This window comes from Eptatretus burgeri, chromosome 7, assembly GCF_056783735.1.
Source record: "Eptatretus burgeri isolate ZD-2024b chromosome 7, Ebu_testis_v1, whole genome shotgun sequence".
In the NCBI taxonomy this organism is placed as follows: Eukaryota; Metazoa; Chordata; class Myxini; order Myxiniformes; family Myxinidae; genus Eptatretus; species Eptatretus burgeri.
This window is the reverse complement of record NC_140967.1, coordinates 16876148-16886789: the sequence shown is the minus strand read 5'-3', so window position 1 is coordinate 16886789 and position 10642 is coordinate 16876148. Positions and strand designations below refer to the sequence as shown.

Sequence of the window (10642 nt, the reverse complement as noted above, 5' to 3'; positions counted from 1 at the left end):
AGCGAGGGGCGACTGGTGGCCCGCCCCCAGGGCGATCGATATATGCAAATTTATGGATCAAAAAGCCTTCACGCCCACTTTTTCTCGGGCCAATGGGGAGCGAGGTGAAAGGTCGAAGGGAGGGGGTCAAAGATGAGAGGGCGAAGCTACGGGGCTGATAAAAGGACCGTGTTCGTCAGTCCAGAGAGTCCAGAGGCGGAGAGTAGGAGAGTCCAGAGGCGGAGAGTAGGAGAGTCCAGAGGCGGAGAGTAGGAGAGTCCAGAGGCGGAGAGTAGGAGAGTCGAGAGGCGGAGAGTAGGAGAGTCGGAAACAGAGAGTCAAGACTTCGCGGGCGGTGGAAGGAGCTGGTCGTCGTGTGCGTTGGAGTCGGAACGGAGGGGACGGAGCTGTGGAAAGGCAGCGACACCAGACGAGGGGGTGCTCGCGTCGGGAGCTGCACCCCAGGGAGGCCGACAGCGCGACCTGGCCGAGGTGGAGACGCTCGTCGCGGGACAATAAGAATCCTCTATACCCCGAGCATCAGCAACCCCCTCCTGTTTCCCCCCGCGCTGAGATAGTGCGACCAAGGGGGCCCCTTTCCCACCCCCTACCAGACACTGTCAGCGAGGCCCGCGGAGTTGAGGCGCCATCGCCGCTCCGCGTCTCATCACCAGACAGGTTGGCGCGACCCGGTCTCGGCCTCAGGCCCGCCTCATCCTTGAGGGTATTTTTTCCTTGGTTTTGGGTATGTGTTGTCGGCGCCGTCTGTGAAGTAGAATTGTATAAGTGTTGCCGTGTGCTCGGTAGTCGGTATTAGCTCTGCATTGTGTTTTCTCTTTTACATTTGCTTTTTGTGTAAATTACATTGTGTCTTTTCTGTGTGCATTTGGTGGAATTGTATATGTGTGCTCCCGTGTGCCGCGAATAAATGTGCTTTGTGTTGAACTGTTTCCCGCTTCGCTTCGTCTTTTCCTCTATTGAATCCCCATCTTGCTTCACGTAAAGGGTTGGTAGTGGGCTGAATACGCCCGATAATTAATCGAACCGTCGAGGTCGACGATAACACCGCTCGGTTATTCTGATAGTACGGAACGGGTCGCTTAAGTGGCCCGTGTCCGAAGTCGACCTGCGGCGAGGTGCGATCGCCCGGTCTACCCTCCGCGTGGGTACTTAGGTAGGTCGAATTTGGCGAGCAACCCTATCCCACGCGGGGGCTGATTGGCTCGATCGCGGTGAGACCGAAAGGTCCACCCGTGACTGGTTCCCGGCGTTAGTCCGAGAGGGTCACGACTGGATTGTCCGTCCGGTGGGCGACGTGCCGCGATTCGAGTTACGTGGCCGTCAGCACGCCGGCGGGCGCGAATACCGCAACAATATATATACATATACATATACATATACATATACATATACATATACATATACACATACACATACACATGCACATACACATATACATACATACATACATACATATATATATATATATATATATATATATATATATATATATATATATATATATATATATATATATATATATATATATATATATATATATATATATATATATATATATATATATTTGAATTTTTTCTTCGTTTGTTTGTCTGCACGCGCTAATCTCCTGAACGGTGAAAGATAGGAGGAACCCTCTGAAACAAAAAATGTCGAGATGGGCCCAGGGAAGGCTATAGGCTAGGTGGCGAGGCCCCTCGGCCGGGGGGGGGGTGGATTTTTGACCATAGTTTATATTAATGGGATTTTACGGCCGCAGCCATCGTGGAGGAAACCTCTGAAACAAAAAATGTCGGGATGGGCCTCAGGAAGGTTATAGGGTTGGTGGCGAGGCACCTCGGCCATTGGGGGGGGGGGATTTTTGACGGTAGATTATATTTAATGAGATTTTATGGCCGCGACCACCGTTGAAATTGATTTTGATGGCCGCGGATTTTTCGCTGCCACTGCTTGTCGGATTAACAGCAAATTTTTGCCATCGGAACGACCACTCATGTAAGAATGTTTTAATGATAATTGTGACCTCATAGGTCACGTGGTGTGGTAGCTATGTTGGAAAAAAGGAAAAGCTTTGGACCTCTGTATCTCTGAAACCATATATTGGAAAGAATTTAAACTTGGCACATGGCAATTACTCCGCATGGGGAATCAGTACGATTTTTGTATGATGTCATCGGTGCCTTCATTATGATGTCATGATTCCACATGCAGAATGATACATCCGATCAGTATAAAAACTTTTGAGGTTGGTCCTGGGATAAATTGGTTAACAGAAAAAATTATGTCATCAGTCACATGGTTCAGCAGCCATTAAAAAAAAAACAACATTCAAAAATCCCTGATACGGCTGAACAGATCGAGTCGACACTTTACAGCTATGACTACTTATCCATGAAGAACAAAATGATCCGAAGTATGATGTCATAGGTCACTTGGTTTGGCAGCCATATTCGATTTACCCCTAAAACATATTTTAAAACTTCTTCTCCAGAACAGCTGGACAGATCGAGGGGAAACGTCAAATAAATATTCCCCAAGGCATGTGTGTACAAGGCTGTTAAGGGACAATTGATGTCACATGGTTTGGCTGCCATATTAGATTTCTGAAAAATATTGTTACGGATTTCAGAATCCAATCCGACGAATGCATACAAACATCTAGGTCCTCAGACAGTTATTTCCCTAAATACATGTCCTGGATAGACCTATCCCCATGTCTGGTGGGATTCTAAATGTGATGCGTTGAGAAGGGTATAGATTCACTCTCTTATGGAAAGCTCCTTTTTCTCTTTGCGACAGACACATTCATGCACGTGAAATAGCCGTGAGCGCAATGGAGGCTCACCCACCAATTTCACCGACGTTGACACCCGCCTTGTTCCATCGACATTCAACACCCCGTTCAGCAACTCTGTGGATGCTTACTGGCTCTTTTTCGTATCGGGCTGAACATTGAGGTGATAATTGGTGTTGACATTTTATGATCGCTTCACATTTTCGCTCCGTAATTCTGACAACTGGCTGCTTTCTTCCATTCAACAAGCACCACAGGCATGGCGTCTTGGGCTGGGAATGATCGTGGGACAGGCGGGTTGTCATGGGCAATGATGCGCGAAAGGGCAGGATGGATTTGGCTGGAGTCTGCTGCAGGCTCCGCCACCCAGATGGGCCACCTACAAAAGAAGACGAGAGGTCCGATTTTTTCAGTCAGTTGGCGACGGCTTTGAGAGTTTTGCGATAATCAGTCAGTTGGCGTCCGTGAGTTGGCAACGGTCAGTTTTGCGACAGTCAATCACTCAGTCAGCTGGGCAACGGCTATTTTCGTCGATTTCCAGTCAGAAGATTGCTGAGCTGGCGACAGTTGTCGACAGCCTAGCAGCCTTACAGTTTGTCACAGCTCCTAACAGCTGTCTGTAGGTTGTGGCTCCTGGTGGCTCCTGACGGTGGGTGATGCTCGGACCGTTGATGCTGGTTCTGCTCGAGACCTGCTCTTGGCGTACCTGATTCTCGAGGATGACATCGATTGGTGTTCGAGCTTGTTTGCGAGTGGGTGCATGGCAAGGCTGGGTGCTGGCAAAGGACAAGACACGTTCACACATTTCAGGACATTTTATTTGACGTACGGTGACTTCTAGTTGGTGAGTGAGACTGGATTTCTCTTCCCCCCTGAATGATCTACTAGTGTTTTATCTCGTGTTTTATTGTTAAGTAAGGCATAGTAATAAGCATCTGCTCTTTGTCTCTTTTTCTATCAGTGCCTAATTAATTATTTATTTGCTTGCGATCATTTTGATTGATTTGGCCTGATTAATTCTTTATTTGCTTGTGATTATTTTGATTGATTAGGAATTTATTTATTTTACCACACGGAAATAAAAAGTTATTTTTATTTATTTATCTTCTTATTAATAACTAGCAGGGATACCGTGCTCCGCACAGGAATCCCGTGGATGATGGCGGATCTGAAGGAGTATATGTCACAGTTAATTGTAAAATTGTAGAGGCTGCCACCATTATTATTTTTTTTCATCACCACTATAATATTATATTTTCCCCGCCATGTTTTATATGCAGAAGACTCGAGTTCAAAAATGTGAAGATTTATTGCCGCATCAGATAAAAAAACATAATGCCTCAACAATGTGAGGCTGGTTTCATGTCATCATTTGCGACTTAATTTATACGTCGGGCATAACCCAGCCTGGCCCAGCGTATTTGATTTATTTACGTCTGTTATCCTGATAAAAAATTATGTTATATTATGTATACGAAGTTACAACGTACCTACGCCCATAACCATTCTATAAAATATCTACATAGCCCATAACCATTTAATTATAAAATATTATACACGTATGCCATACGCCATCACCATTCTATTTATATCTGTAATATGTATATATACAAACCATCACCACCATTTTTTTTTATTTCCCACCACCATTTTTATTTTTCACCAGCAACATGTATTTCCTTCATCGCACATCCTATTCCCGTTTATGAAATAACTGAAGTAGCTCAATAATTTTAGTGGAGTGCTCGAGGATAAACAATATTTGATGTCTTCCCCTCTGGGGCCAATATGTATAAAGCCTCCGATGATCCCACTCTGGAGCATCCCACATATAGCTGACCATGGGAAAAGCAAGGAGTGGATAATTCCAGCCCTGCTACTTTCAATGACTGTCCTTGTGCCTTATTGATAGACAACGCAAAGCACAGGCATACAGGAAATTGTAGTCTCTTAAATTCAATCGTTGAATTTGATGGAATGAGTGGAATTCGCGGAATGAATACATCTTCTCCTTTCGCACATCCTGTCATGATAGTGGCCTCAATTACATGTGGTAGTAGTCTTTTCACAATCAGTTTAGTTCCGTTGCAAAGTTTTGGTGCATCAAGATTACGTAATAACATAATAGGGCATCCAACTTTTAACGACAGATTGTACGGAGGCAATCCTGGTAATTCCAATGAGTTTAGGAATTCTGTGGGATAATGTATGGCTTACTCAGTATCCAGTGTGGTGTCAATAGACTTGTGACTATGTTGTTCGCCTGGAACTACTTGTAATGACTGATGGTTTATTACACGGACTGTTTCATTAAATGGAGCCAGGATTGTTCTTTCACAGAGCCACTGTATGTTTTTGTAATTAGTCGCTAAATTGGGATACACATGAGCCCCTAATTCTTCCATAGATGAAACTATTGTACCACAGTCATCGGGAATAGATATTACATCATTTGTGTTCCGGATTTCACCATTTCCAAGTTTGAGAAGTAATTGTGCGAAATTGCCAGCATCTAAATCACCATATAATTTGACCCTCATATTTGTTGTTAGATGGATAGTTTGTACGAATGTCCAGAGGTATGAAGATTTTATACTGGCTTTCATTTCATCAGCTGGAGTGCCACGGGGTACTACAGGTAAAGTTTGTCTGAAATCGCCAGAAATAACCAGCGTAACTCCACCTATAGGCAGGTCTACTCCTCTTAAATCTCGCATAGTTCTATCTAATGCTTCGAATGCATCCTTAGGCGACATCATACCTTCATCCCAAACTATGAGGTCGCAATTCTTCAGCACTTTTGCTGCTTCAGTTTGTTTGCCAAAGCCACAAACCGGATATTCCATTGTAGCTAAGTCGAGAGGCAATTTGAAAGCAGAATGCGCTGTGCGGCCACCTGAAAGTAGTGTTGCGGCTATACCGGATGAAGCAACGGCTAATGCGATCTTTTTCTGGCTCCTCATCTTAGCAAGCAAAAGGTTGAGGACAAATGTTTTGCCAGTACCACCCGGGGCATCCAAGAAAAATATCACACCACTTCCCTCTTGAACCGCTTCAGAAATCAGTTGATATGCATTACTCTGATCCTGTACCAGAAGCGGCTCATTGTCAGAAACAAACTTTGCGAGAGTATCTGTGTTGTAGTTTGTTTCACTGAACCATTCTCTACTGATGGTTGCGCTTTCAGACCTATTAGAAGAGGGAAGTCCCCACTTAGTTAAATCTTTCCCGCTCATGTATAATACCAAATCTTCAATGTATATCAGAGCCTCATTGAACATATCAGGTGTGTACTGGATACGGTATAATATACATACGGTAATTTTTGTATCGGCCTATACACTATAGATAAAGGTTGGTCGACTTACGACCAAATCGACTTACGATTGGTCAGTCGGAACTGATCGTGGTCGTAAGTCGACGACTAACTGTATGTACAATAAAATATGACTTGTGTTAATCATGCATTAAAAGAGGTGTTTGTTGATGTGAATAGTGCCTATGATAAGTGTGTCGAATGCATAAGTCATAATTCGGAAACGGGAATTCGGAATTAACTGTGGCACTATTTTTTCATTCTATTGCAAATGGCGTTGGCCCCATGTCAATCGGCTGAACTTGAAATATTAACGTTACGCAATCAGGTGATGACGTCATAATTCGGAAACCGGGAAGTCGGAAGTCATTGTCTTCAATTGACTGTAGCATTATTTTTTTCATTCTATTGCAAATGGCGTTGGCCCCATGTCAATCGGCTGAACTTGAAAAATTAACGTTACGAAATCAGGTGATGACGTCATAATTCGGAAACCGGAAGTCGGAAGTACAATTCTTTTACATCGGGACACTCCCGGGTACATGTTCTGTCAGCATGTGAAGTTTGGTGAGGATCAGTCCAGTACTTTTCACGTGCATAGGTCACAGAGAAACACACACAGACACACAGACAGACACACTTTCAAATATATATATATATATATATATATATATATATATATATATATATATATATATATATATTCCTTTGTTGACGTTCCAACCTGTCCATGCTTGTCCTTTCTTTCCATTGATCAGGCATTGTCCAAACCTAGATAGACTGGGAGGTAATTACCACACAAATTGACCTGTAATATTCAGCACGCACCAGCGGTTAAATGCTCGGCCACCCGAATTAAGATATAATCAAGATAAGATTGGTGCTTTGCCGAGGGCGTGCTGCCCGTTCAGGAAACCACGTGACCTCCAGTTAAACGGCAAAATTAGACGGTGGACACTGGAACTTGTGGTTAACTGATTGGCGTTCGTAGCTCTAAAGCAACCCACCATACTACAAAGTTAATCGTGAGCGGTGGTCCCAGTTCAGGCTCTTCCGAGGACAAACGGCGATTAAACCCCCTCACCATACACTCGGTACCCATGGCCTTAACAATATTAAATATTTATTTCTCTGGAACCGCTTAATCAATCGATATGAAACTTCACAATTGTGATCTTGTGGTGATGGGGAATACATGCTTTAAATTTGAACTTGATGGGGGGGGGGGATTGGGGTTCATCACATTATGCCATCCCTTTCATAGGCATTAAGATGGCTGTCCGATCTGCTAGCATTAGTTGGAGGGCATTAAAGATCGCACGCTGCCTTTCGTGACGAGTGGTTGAGTTATTACCTGCATCCTGAACAAATTACAAATGCCTGTTCATATCATCTTCAGTCGAACGTCAGACCTGGCCTGCCAGTTCGTGAAAGACTTTGAACAAAAACACTCCCTGGCCGACCCCACCAGAAGGTGGGAATAATTGGGGCCATAAAATAAGTCATAATAGCAGTGGTCATAGTAGTAATAGTAGTTGATGCAATGATTAATGTGCTTTTACAGGAATGACAAACATGAGATACCAATCTTCTTTTGCATGCAAAACATGAACATTGTTATAAATATCATTTTTGTCCTTAAAAGTCAGTAAAAGTCAATAAACACAAAGATAAGAAAGCACTAACTCGTCAAAAGCCTCATTTTTTTCAATCTACTAAACTTGTTGTTCGTCTTTCGGCTGCTCCCGTTAGGGGTCGCCACAGCGGATCATCCGTTATGATCCGCATACTGATTTGGCATAGGTTTTATGCCAGATGCCCTTCCTGACGCAACCCTGGTCACCTCTTACGACACAGAGATAAGGATTGGGTTTCGCCATGATTCCAGGCTGCTCTACACCCTGTCATAGCACGGCCCAGTGCAGAGCTCCCGTCCTCAAGCGATCCTCCAACCCAAGCCTCTGAGTAGCCAGATTACAGGCGCACGCCACTACGCCCGGTCTTCAATCTACTAAACTGTAAAACAAAATTCTTTCTATTCTAGAAATGGATTTGATAAGCAGTTATAGTTTTTTGAGTTTTGGTGAAATGTTTATTTGGACTAACTTCCATCTTTTTATGAACCTTTATTATCCCATGCACGTAACCCAAGCAATCAGTTCACTCTATCTATCTGTGAGTGTATTATCGAGGAATTACTTCATTTCAATATAATTTTAGAATTTGAACACGAGAACACGAATAGGAACACAAACTTTCAGTTTAGCAAAACAGTACTTTGGCTCTGAACTTGGGAAGTTGTATGGAATCTCATCCTGATCGTGCACGCACACTCTCCGGAAAGCAATTGCTTCAGTCTGTCTGTCGGTCAAACAAAAATGAAAATCATTCCAAAGAAGAAAGTTGCCGTTTTTATGGATGTCATAAAGGACACAAATAACTAATATAACATGTTAAATAAGGTGGTGTAAAAGACGGTGCGTCGACGGTGGTAAACTTCTGATTCAATGGTTTGTTTTGTTTTTCTTCTGCAGTCTTGAAAACTTTTATTGTATTTCAATTTAGTTTTATACTTTAACACTGTAGAACACAAATCGCCTTGTTTACACTTCCAAAAACCTTTAGTTTAGTAGTAGTTGAACAAAATGTTATGCCGTCTCGACCAATCAGATTTGCCGCGAGCTCTGAGGGCGGAGTCACAGCAAAATTTTAAAAAGCCATTTGCAGGGCCTATCCAAGAAAGTGGGGTGTCCGATGGAGTGGAGTGAGATGGAGTGGGGTGTCCGATGGAGTGGGGTGAGAATCTTTTGTTTGAAGGCAGAAATATATGAAACAAAGCTTGAATACATTGCTTTCACAGGAACAACAAATATTCACAATGTTAAATGTAAGGTTCTGTATGAATTAAACTTAATAACTCGATTGCATGTGTGGGGTGTGCGAAACCACCCTCCAGTAAGTGCAATGTGCTTATCCCATACACGTGGGGCATGCCTCTGGATAGCCGAGCCATGATTGTCCAGTTTTAAAGCTGCACCCGTACTTTACTAACAGCTCCCTGCTCTGTAGTTCTATACTGTATTCGCCCTGATGGTGGGAAAGAAAAGGAGACTCTGCCATTCAACGAATTATAAAGTTTTTAATTTCAATAATAACAATGAAACAAACACAGCACAGCAATAATAATAAAAAAACAACGATCTATATTTTGACGATGTGGGTGCAATTCCATACGGGGGCCCTGACAATACAAACACTGAACAAGTATCTTAAGTACTTACGGTCATAAGCCTGGTGATGGGTAGAGATTGTGGGATTTAGAAATTAACTCGCAAAGGTACCCGGCATCGCCAGGCAAAGCCGGGTCCATCCTCCCACCCCTTCCCCTGCCTCCCACCCCACTTCCCTCCCGTCCCTCTGGACTTCCACTCCATCCATTCCCCTCCCTCTTTCCACCCGTTCCATCCCACCCTCACCTTCTTAATTCTTCCCCTTCCTCCTCCATCCCCCCTCCTCCTACCCCACTCCCCTTCTCCCCCCACCTTCACCCTTCCCCTCCCTCCTCCCACAAAGGAATTTTCGCAGGGTGTATATTAAAGTGTACGCGTACATAATATCTTCTAAAAAAAAAAAAAGAAATAAAAAAACATTCCTTGGTAATTTCCCCAGCGGCCTCCCGACAAATGCATTGTTATCGATAGCAGAGTAACCACCCTCTGGGTTGGTTGAGTTTGTGCATTGCTTGCTGAAAAATGTATGGTCTCTAGATGGTCTAAAGGGTACATTCCAATTGTAGTTAGTGTCTAAGGGGTCGAAAGGGTCTAAACTCTCAAGCACATAAAAAGAGTCCAAAAGGTCCAAGTGGTTCAGGTTCTTCAAGGGTTCTTTAAGGGTCTCATGGGTCTAAATGGTCATAAGTGTCAGTGGGGTCTTAGAGGGTTTTAGGAGTTTTTGGGGTCTTTAACGGCTGAGGTGGTTGATGAAAATACCTTCGGACAACCCCCGGGTCAGACTTGGTCTGTGTGCCTATTTTGGTGGTTGTCGGCCCAGCAGTTTTTGCAAAAAACGTGAACATACAGACAGGGAGACGAAGACACATTTTATTTATTAGAGAAAGAAACTTCAAGCAGGGAACAGATAGATAACTGGGATGCAGTTGGAATGCCAGCACTGCTGGCTCGGCCACCGCAGGTGCAGGCAAGGCTGGTACAACCCACGTCATGACGGGGTGGGGAGAGAAGTTAACCCAGGCAAATAGGACTACTTCTGCCTCTAAAATGAATGACAGCTGTGGCCTCATGCATGTTGTTGGAAAGCCTCACCCTGCCAAGGTAGACCTAATAGTTTGAAGGCAACAGCAATTTTCTTTACACTTCATAATATACACCACATCACTGGACCCTTCCGCACCCCCCACCCTTTACCATACATCTTATATATTATTTCCGAGTTTGTGGTTTCGTGTCGCGCATACTTCGACTTTGTTCTGTGCTCGAGTAGCGTGATATTTGGCTTACATTATCTCAAAGACTATA

At 43.8% G+C, this 10642-nt stretch overlaps 1 protein-coding gene and 1 pseudogene across 2 annotated transcripts in view; one reads left to right on the top strand and one right to left on the bottom strand.

Moving 5' to 3' along the window:
* Window positions 1–10642, top strand: part of LOC147022743 (uncharacterized) — a 684736-nt gene that overhangs the window by 580301 nt on the left and 93793 nt on the right. The window lies entirely within an intron of this gene.
* Window positions 7968–8108, bottom strand: LOC147022745 (signal recognition particle RNA; annotated as a pseudogene).